Source organism: Thunnus thynnus, chromosome 20 (genome assembly GCF_963924715.1).
Source record: "Thunnus thynnus chromosome 20, fThuThy2.1, whole genome shotgun sequence".
Lineage (NCBI taxonomy): Eukaryota > Metazoa > Chordata > Actinopteri > Scombriformes > Scombridae > Thunnus > Thunnus thynnus.
Genome location: NC_089536.1, coordinates 9,860,551 through 9,869,873, shown reverse-complemented (window position 1 = coordinate 9,869,873; position 9,323 = coordinate 9,860,551).

Sequence of the window (9,323 nt, the reverse complement as noted above, 5' to 3'; positions counted from 1 at the left end):
TGTCCTGAACGATAAAAGGCTGCAAGGACAGCAGATATCAGTTATACAAAAATGTAACAATTCTAAAAAATATTATCTGTGGGGCGTCCTGGTGGCCTGTTTTATTTTATTTTATTGTTTATTTAATGGGGACAATGCACATTTACTGTACCAGATATAGCTTAAAGCTCATTTTCATTTGTCTGAAAGCCACCAGTGATGCACAAGTTGCTGAAGTAAAACTTAACAATCAGTTGTGGTGAATTAAAACATTAACACTTTGAAAATGGCCAAAGTAAAACATCAGGTTTAGACGTGGTGGCCTGGTGGCTAAGGCACATACCTTATACTGTTACCATGACACCCCTGGTTCATTTTCAGCCAGGAACACGGGTTGTTTTTCCTTCTCACTCGCTATCTAATAAAGGCAAAAATGCCCCAAAAAATAATCTGCAAAACTACATCAAATATTAAACTAGAGCACACACAAACATAAGGAGCAATGTGCATGAGATAGTATTCCAAGTAGTCTGCCAGTGTGTAGCCTAATATAAAAAAAAATGAATATGTGTAATGTGTGCACAAAAAAAAACAACAACCAACTATTGTCCATCATATAAAAACTATAGTGAAGTATTTATTGCGATAGTTTAACATAATCATGCAACACTTTAGTCATCAGCTGAACATCTGCAAAATGTTTTCACACAAATTAACCTTCAGACATGAAGCAAGTCACTTAAACTTTGATGAGAAGTTTAAGCTTTTTGCCTATTTATCACAATCAATGTTAAGCTTAATTATCATTCCAACTATTAATTAATAGAACTGAAATGAAATTTTGAGCTGATTTACGAGCAGAGTTTAAAAACATGAAAACATCTATTGTAAAGTGTAACAGTGCATCATAACCTGAGTGCAATAAATGATCCAAGATGTACAATATATGCAGATATACATACTTCTGTATATAGACTCTATATAGGATAGGATAGCTCAAAAACTGAACAGGTTTTCATGAGGTTTGCTTGTATGAGAGGTTTTGTGTTAAGGAAAAAATTCAGTAGATTTAGATAATAATCTAGTTCATCAATGCCTACAACTAGAAAACTATTTTTCTGAAGGACACATTTATTCATCCATCCACTTCACAGAAGTATTTTGTTTTTCCTCTTTCTGAAAAGCTTCTGCTAATCCTCTCTCTCTCTATATATATATACAGTATATACTATATATAATGGTTTATGAAGAAAGAATAGTTGATAAATAATTGCGAGTGCTGCATTGACACCACCGTTCCTCCCCTCCTGCACACACACGCCCACACACAACCCCCGTCTAATCTGTCACTCTGTCATAATTTGATCATAATCCCTAATCATAATCACATAGTATCTTAAAGGTGTTCTCAATCTGGACTGGGATTATGGGATTGCAGAGCATGTGTGTTAGAGTGTGAATGAGCAATCCAAATATATTACACTGGTGGTGGTGTTTGTGATGTGTGTTTGTGTGTGTGTGTGTGTTTGTGTGTGTTTGGGGGGTAAAAGGGGTGAATTTAATTTGATGATGGTGGGGTGCAGAGTGTGCCCTCTCACTGATTCACCCACTGAATCCACTTTAAGCCTGATAAAACAACAATAGACACTGACCTGTTAAAATAGTGTGTGTTTGTGTGTGTGCGCGTGTGCACCCCTGCTCAGTTCATCTTTAATCTCTTTCACTTTAATTTGTTTTTGTAGCTGCATGACATAAAGCAAAGTCCAAGAAACACAGATCTCCCTCCTCTCCACCCATATTTCTTTTTAGACCACACCAGTAGAACGACTTTACCGGTCAGTCGTTCTGACCACCACTTTGATCCAGACTGGAATATCTTATCAACTATTGGATGGATTACTGTGAAATTTGATAGAAACATTCATGTTCTCCAGATGATGAATCCTAATGACTTTAGTGATCCGCTGACTTTTCCTCTAGCACCACCAGCTGGTCAAATTTTTCACTTATCCAGTTAAATATCTCACCATCTATGCAACGGATTGGCAAAAATCTTTGTATCATTTGTTGTCCTCAGAGGATGAATCCTAATTGTTACTTTAATCGGATTTTTGATCTCCACTGTATATATATATATATATATATATATACAGTTTGACACTAGAAGTTTTCACATTTGTCTGCGGAAGGGGGAAAATTTCTCTGTGCTAATTATAGACTGTATATAAAGATGGACGTAGCAAGGTGTGACATCACCCATAACTTGCATTAGAGCCGGTTTGAAGCTCAGAGTTGCAGCTTATGGTCAACGCCATCTTTTCCATTTGAAGCCAAAGCCCCTGTAAATCTTCAGAGTTGTATTAACAGAGCAATAATTTCCTAAATGACCACTAGCACACTTATTAGAGTGCCTGAATTTTAGCAACTGAGACCATGATGACTTGTTGAAAAAATCGATTGTCTTAGTATTTATAGAGAGAAGTTGACACTTTTTGAATCGGAGTCTATTGGAGCATCCAGCGGTCATCAGTGGCATATTGCACTTTAAGGTATTTCCACATCGGCTTCAGCCTTAAGCCGTGGTATTTGCTGCTTGATGCTCACCTTAAATCTGAATTAAAGGCGTGTACCTACAAGCAGGATTTGTGACATCACAACTAGTTTGGAGCCAATCGTGGTCCAGTATTTACAAGCATGATGTGGAAACTTGAAGCCTCCAGTGCACATAGGAGACATGTCCGTCAGTTTAACTTTTTGAAATTAACAATATTTATATTTTCATATATACTTGATTTTTAAATGAGAGAGAGAAGGAGTAGATTTGATTTTAAAGGGGACATATCATGCTTTTTGTGATTTTCTGTTATTTATATATACTGTTATGATGTCGGATGCTAAACACGGTCAAAGTTCCAAAAACTCCTTTAAAGATTTTAGTGGAAAAACCATATCAGACACATAATATTTGAAAATTAGCACTAAACTCAAAGTAAACCTGAGGCTGGTGGGAACGTCAATAGCTTTGCAGCTTTTTGGTCATTATTGACCTGCTGGTGGCGCTTGAAGAAATGTTGAATGAAGTAAAGATCCCCTCCAGACATGTTTTAAGATATGTAAAAATACTCCACTTGGAATAATAACATACTAAACTAAGCTAGTTATTTCCCTCTCTCCTTTTATTTGAATTGATAGCAGCTTCTGTGAAAACCTCAGAGCTTCTCAATACACAACCTATAACCTGGAATAGTTAGAAAATCTGCAGCTGCTTCAGAAACTCCATTTACAGGGCACATATATGATGACACTGAAGCTGCTCCGTGTTATAATATTTCTCTAATATGTTGATGTTTTCTTGCAGCTGTATAAGCATTTTGTTTATCACCTCCTTTTCTGAAAGTGCAGTGAAGGTGTTCAATGCCAGTGGTTCTTGTGTTCTCTACATCTCAAGGTCAGCCGACCCGGTAGACCTCGGCACGCTGTAGAATACGTGCCAATAGAAAAACCAACTGCTGAGGGTTGTTAGCAGGGAGGAAGATGTTGGTGTGCTGTTGTGTGGAGTCTCTTTCTCCTTTCTCTTGGTCTCCTTCTCTCCATTTTTTTTTTTTTTTTTTTTCACCTGCTCTCATGCTTTCATTCGAGTTTCTCTTTCCACCCACTCTTGTCTTTTCACAGCGAAAGATTTTCCGCTTGTGGCTGTAACCTTGGGAGAGAGAAATGGTGACCGGGTTATTCTGCACACGCATCACATTTCAAACAAGACACCTCTCCTATAAAATTTGATTTTAACACTCCAAGATGAGAGCTCAAAAGGAGTGCAATTTCCATCCACGGTTAAACATAATATACTGATGGCCTCCATGAAATCTGCATGTGTGTGTGTGTTTGTGTGTGTGTGTGTGTGTGCGTGCTCCTCTCTGTATATTTTGTGTGTTTCAGCATATGATTTTGAGTGGAGTAATTTAGCAGATGAGCGGGTGGCCATTGTTAGAGGGATAATCCGGCTCTTGCTGCTCAGATAGGTTAACATGCAGCAGATTAGACCAGATTACCCCCAACCACACCAGACAGGACAGGGCCATGCAGCCTCCTCCTCCTCCCCCCTCCTCCCCCCCTCCCCCCTCCGAACTCCCCTCACTCCCCCCTCCCTCAGAGCTGACCCTCCCCTCTTTGCCTTCCTGCTCTTTTCACTCGTTCTGACCCCAACTTCATTTCATTTCATCCTCTCCCGGCTTTTTATCACCACATCCTTGTCCCACTTTGCATCCAACTCATAATCCTTTCATTTTCTCCTTTTCTTTGCACACACATCTATTTTGGCCACTCCATAAATGGTAACGTATACTTCTTGAAACACTTGCAACACTGTCAGATGCCCTCGTTGTTGCTTATTATGTTTTTTTTTTTTTACATGGATAAAGAACAAGATAAAAAACAAACAAACAAAAAAAATATTCAAAATCATTACATAAGTAAAAAACGCATTGAAAATAAAAAAGCATCTATCAAACAAAGGCTGTATTATCAAAGGAGAAAGAAATGAATCAGACATAAGGGAAATATATGCTATATTCTGCCTTTACGTATTTAAACAGATCATAATAATGGGACTGAGCAAGGTGAATGTTTACAACTTTGAATTGATTTGTCAACTGAGAGAAAAAAAACATCGGCAACTGTTTTGATCATTCACGTCATTTTTCTTTCAAGCAAGAATGTAGATGTGTGAATGTGAATATGAGAGTTTGCTGCTTTTCTTACATTACTGTAAATTGAATATTTTGGGTGTTGAACAAGACAAAACAAGACATTATGATATCACCTTGAGCCGAGAAAAATAGACATCATCATTTTAAACTCAAGCTGAAGGTTTTTTAGTTTTTAGTTTTTATTGTAAGATAGTTTATGTTTTGTATGGTTCTGTATGAGTTGTGTATCTGGATGGATGCTGCGTATTAGCTTAGGCTATAAATGCCATGATATGTAGAACTGCTCCATGTTATGTATTTAATATAAAAATTAAATAGAATAAATAAAAAGGCTCCCTATAGTTAATGGCTAATATTTCAAATCATTGATCATATTGGCTTTATTTTGTTTTGTTTGACTTATAGCGCAGAAATTAGAGGTTTTTATAATGAGGTGACACACTGAACATGTGTTGGTATTTGTATATGTGAACATACATGTGCATGTACGGTATTTTTGAACTTATACAGTAGATTAATTCAGTAACTGCTACCTGGATGGTGTTTTATGATCAAGAAAGGGAGTAATATTTTTGATAGGGCATGAAAAATATATTAAATAAAATAAATAAATGTCTTAAAATGCTGTTACTACCATCAAACCCGCCTAACTGTAAAAACCTATCTTTTCCCCTATTTCCTTCTCTTCCATTCTCTTCATTACAGATCTACAGGTGATTCAGTAAAACCTGCATTAAATTAAGAAGCACTGTAATTTAACTCCCCTCCTGTGACACTTGGACATTTCAACTCACTAAAATTTTCTACAATAATATCCCCAGATGAAGGAACTAGCAGTTGTGTTTGTGTGCAGTATGTGTGTCCTTACATCTGTATGAGTGTGTCTGTCATGGAGGAACCTGACAGCCAGACGTTTGTTCAGGCTCCAGCTGTTTGTATTTTTGGCTGCCTGGTGTTTGTTTGTCAGGCCGCCGCTGATGTGTTTGTCTCATACACGCTATTAATTAAAAACACCCCGCGTGGTGAGATGACACTAACAAAACACAGGATAATGATGTAATTACTGCCTTAACATCTGGCCCAGCTGGCCTGATCTATAGTCTTAATACAGCCTGGAAAGCAGCACCGTGGAACGAGGAATTATTTGTCAAATTATCTGATTATCTTGTTTATTCATTTATCAGTAAGGTGTTTGTGCTTTAATGTTTGTGCTTGTCACCCATCTGTCATGTGTGGATGCATGTTTGTGTGCATCTGGGTGTGTTTGTGTATCATAAACCTGGTTATGTGTTTACATGTGTATCTCTCTCCAGCTGTTTCTGCACTTGCACAGCTGGACTAACGCCGCACCACTAAAACAGACAGATTAACTTTGAGGTATTAGGTTGCAAACCAATCAGGGTGCGGGATTAGTTGCTCAGGTACAGTTACTTAAGTACCTGTCCTCCTCAGCTTTCTGTGAACAGGGTCAAGATGTGGTCACCTGGTGACCACACACACACACACAGACGATGTGAACACAGCATCCATCTGTCCTCATATGCAGCCAGGTTTCCTTAAAGGTTTTCTTTCTTTTTTTTTTGAGGATGAGAATGACAAACAGTCTGTCACTTCTTTTTCAATCAATCAATCAATTCTTTAGTCTGTAAAGTATCAAAAAAAAAAGTGAAAAATGTCCTCAGACTGCTTGTCTTGTCTGACCTACAGTCTAAAACCCAAAGATATTCAATTTACAACGATATAGAAAATCTTCATGTTTTAGAGGCTGGAACCTCTCAAACAACCCTTTCTTTAAGGAATACTTTGACATTTCGGAAAATAAACATATTTGCTTTCTTGCTGGGAGTTGGATGAAAAGATCAACACCACTCTCTGTCACATTTAAAGGTGCAGTGTGTAGAATTTAGTGGCATCTAGTGGAATGGAATATAATATTCATAAGTATGTTTTAATTAGTGTATGATCACTTGAAAATAAGAATTATTGTGTTTTCGTTACCTTAGAATGAGCCCTTCATATCTGCATTGGGAGCACATCCTCCTTTACGGATCCTGCCATGTTGCACCACCATGTTTCTACTGAGGCCACCGTAGGTTCTCCTACATGCTTGGCTGAGACTGGAAGCAGGGGGGAAACAGCTAATGCCCCCTGTAAAACCACAACTTGTCATTTTTACACTTTGTCTTTAAGTATTGATTAAACAAATGAAATACAATGTTTTAATTAGTGAACGTTAGCTTTTTGTTACTGTGGGAAAGAGCCAAGCTAGCTGTTTCCTCCAGTTTACAGTCTGCTACCGTAAATACTAATTTCCAATGTGTAAATATTATTCACATCAACCTCCAAGTCGTAATTGCAACTGGGACACAAGGATTTTTTAAAAAAATAACTCCGATATATCCGACTCACAATTTAATAAGAAGTGCCTGGAAACCAAACCAACATCCAGTCCATCATTCAATGTAATTAAACCAAAATTTAATGGATATAATGTAATTTCGTCAATGCACAGTGTTTCTGAGCCCTCGTAAGACCAACTCTTGTTAGCGTACAACCATCTTAAATGGTCAGATAACGTGAACACTTGCATGCATGGGAATCCTTCCCATCCGTCTGATATAAAGTGAACGCTGAATAAGTTAACCCTCTCCTGGCTGTACCTGGCTTATTCATTTAAACAATTAATTGATTACTATGTTTTCTGTTGATTACTTTTCTGACAATTGACTAATTGGTTTATCGACTGTTCGACAGAGAGTTTAGCATCAGATTATTATGTAGAAACAGCGCTCGTCACTCCTGTATCTCTGCTGGGTGCCTCCACTTTCTCCACATCCTAATTTCATACTTCTCAGTCGGTTACAATTCACTCCTTTCTTTCCTTTCCTCTATTTTTTGGGGGGTACCATTGTACACCAACTCTCCTGGAGAGTGTAAGAGCACAAAAGCACAACAAAGACTCAGGAAGTGATTAGTGGCTTAACGAGGAAGAGGCTTTGGAGGGAGTTAGGGGGGGCGCTGTACGGACTCCTCCATGAGGTGGGGTGAGGGGGTTAAAGTTTCAGGGCTTAAAAGGTCAGTGTTAAGTTATGGAGGTCAGTGGAGAGGTTAATTAGGAGCTGGGCTTTTGTTTACGGGGGATAAGGAGACGTGGAGGCGATTCACTTTGCATCCTCGCTGTGTATCTCCAGCCACCCTTGAAGTGTCATCCACCATCTTTTAGGCAGCTCTGCTCCCCAGCCCCTCCACTCCCTTCTAATTGTTCTGTCACTGAAAAGAGATGTAGCTGAATTAACTTAATTGTCACCATTAGGACACACTCGTTCTTCCCCACACCACCACACACACACACACACACACACACACACCTGAGTGTTTTCTTGAGTGTGTTTGGTGTGTCCTTCCTGCTCCAGTTACAAGAATGTCTTTTCAACTTGGAGGAGCCCTGGCAATGACTGTCGCTCAGAGACACAGACTATTGTGTGTGTTTGTCTATTGTTGTGCTGTTACAACACACAGAGAAGCATGCTGTGACTCTCTGTAGACCCAAGCATCTCAAGTGGAGCAGAATGAGCTTCTCCATGTGAATGGGATGGAAAGAAACAGAACTGACACTGAAACAGGTCTCTGAGCTGCAAAATGTGTCTGCAAAAAACCTGACACCTCCTTTATATAACATCGCTCTCTTCAGTGTAAATATGTCGAGCTAAGGTCTTTGTTTTCTTATGATTCTTAGAAAACTGTACACATTCACTACAGAATATGTACATATAGAATATGTTCAGTATTTTTCTTATTGTTAAAAAGAACTCATGCACAGAGGCAAACCAACAATGAATTGTTCCCACTTACAAGTATTGTGTGTGTATCCATAACCTGATATATATTATTCTTTTGTGCTGTAGACCTTCGCTGTTGTCCAAAAACTATTAAAAACATGTCAATGATCCACACCGTTGCAATGGGTGACATGTTTCTTCACCGCAAAGACTTTTGGGCACGTTAGTTTGTTTAGAAACTGCTGTAAAGACTAATAACAGCAATCATGTGTTCAGTCTTTTCAGAGAGTAGTTCTGTTAAAGAAAGAAGCCACTGCTTCGCTAAGTTGTTGTGCTACATAACGCAACCTCTTGACTTTGTGCTAAAGTTCTTTACAATGTAAAATGTAACACAAACTCAAGAGGTTGTGATATGTAGCACAACAAGCTAGCGAAGCGGTGTTGTCTACCTTACATGGAACTACTCTACGGAGACTGAAAATCACTGTTGTTAGTCTTTGGAGCCGTTCAACAAATGTTCCCGTACTCTATGTGGTGAAGGAGCACTTTGGGTACACACACAATACTTGTGAGTAAATCAATTCATTGTTGGTTTGGCTCTGCACATGAGATTTATTGACAGAAAGAAAAATATAGAAAATTGCCAGCCTTATTCTTTAGTTTCTGCAATAATCTTACCTCAACATTTATGCCGTTATACATGCTCTCATTTCCTGCTTGGAGTGTTGCAATGGTCTTTTAAATGGCATAAATAAAAAAACAATGCATTTTTAAACTCCAGAAGAATGCAATAAGCTTTAAACAAACAAAAAAGAACACACAGTATGACTCCTCTCGTAGAGTCCTTATACAGGCTGCC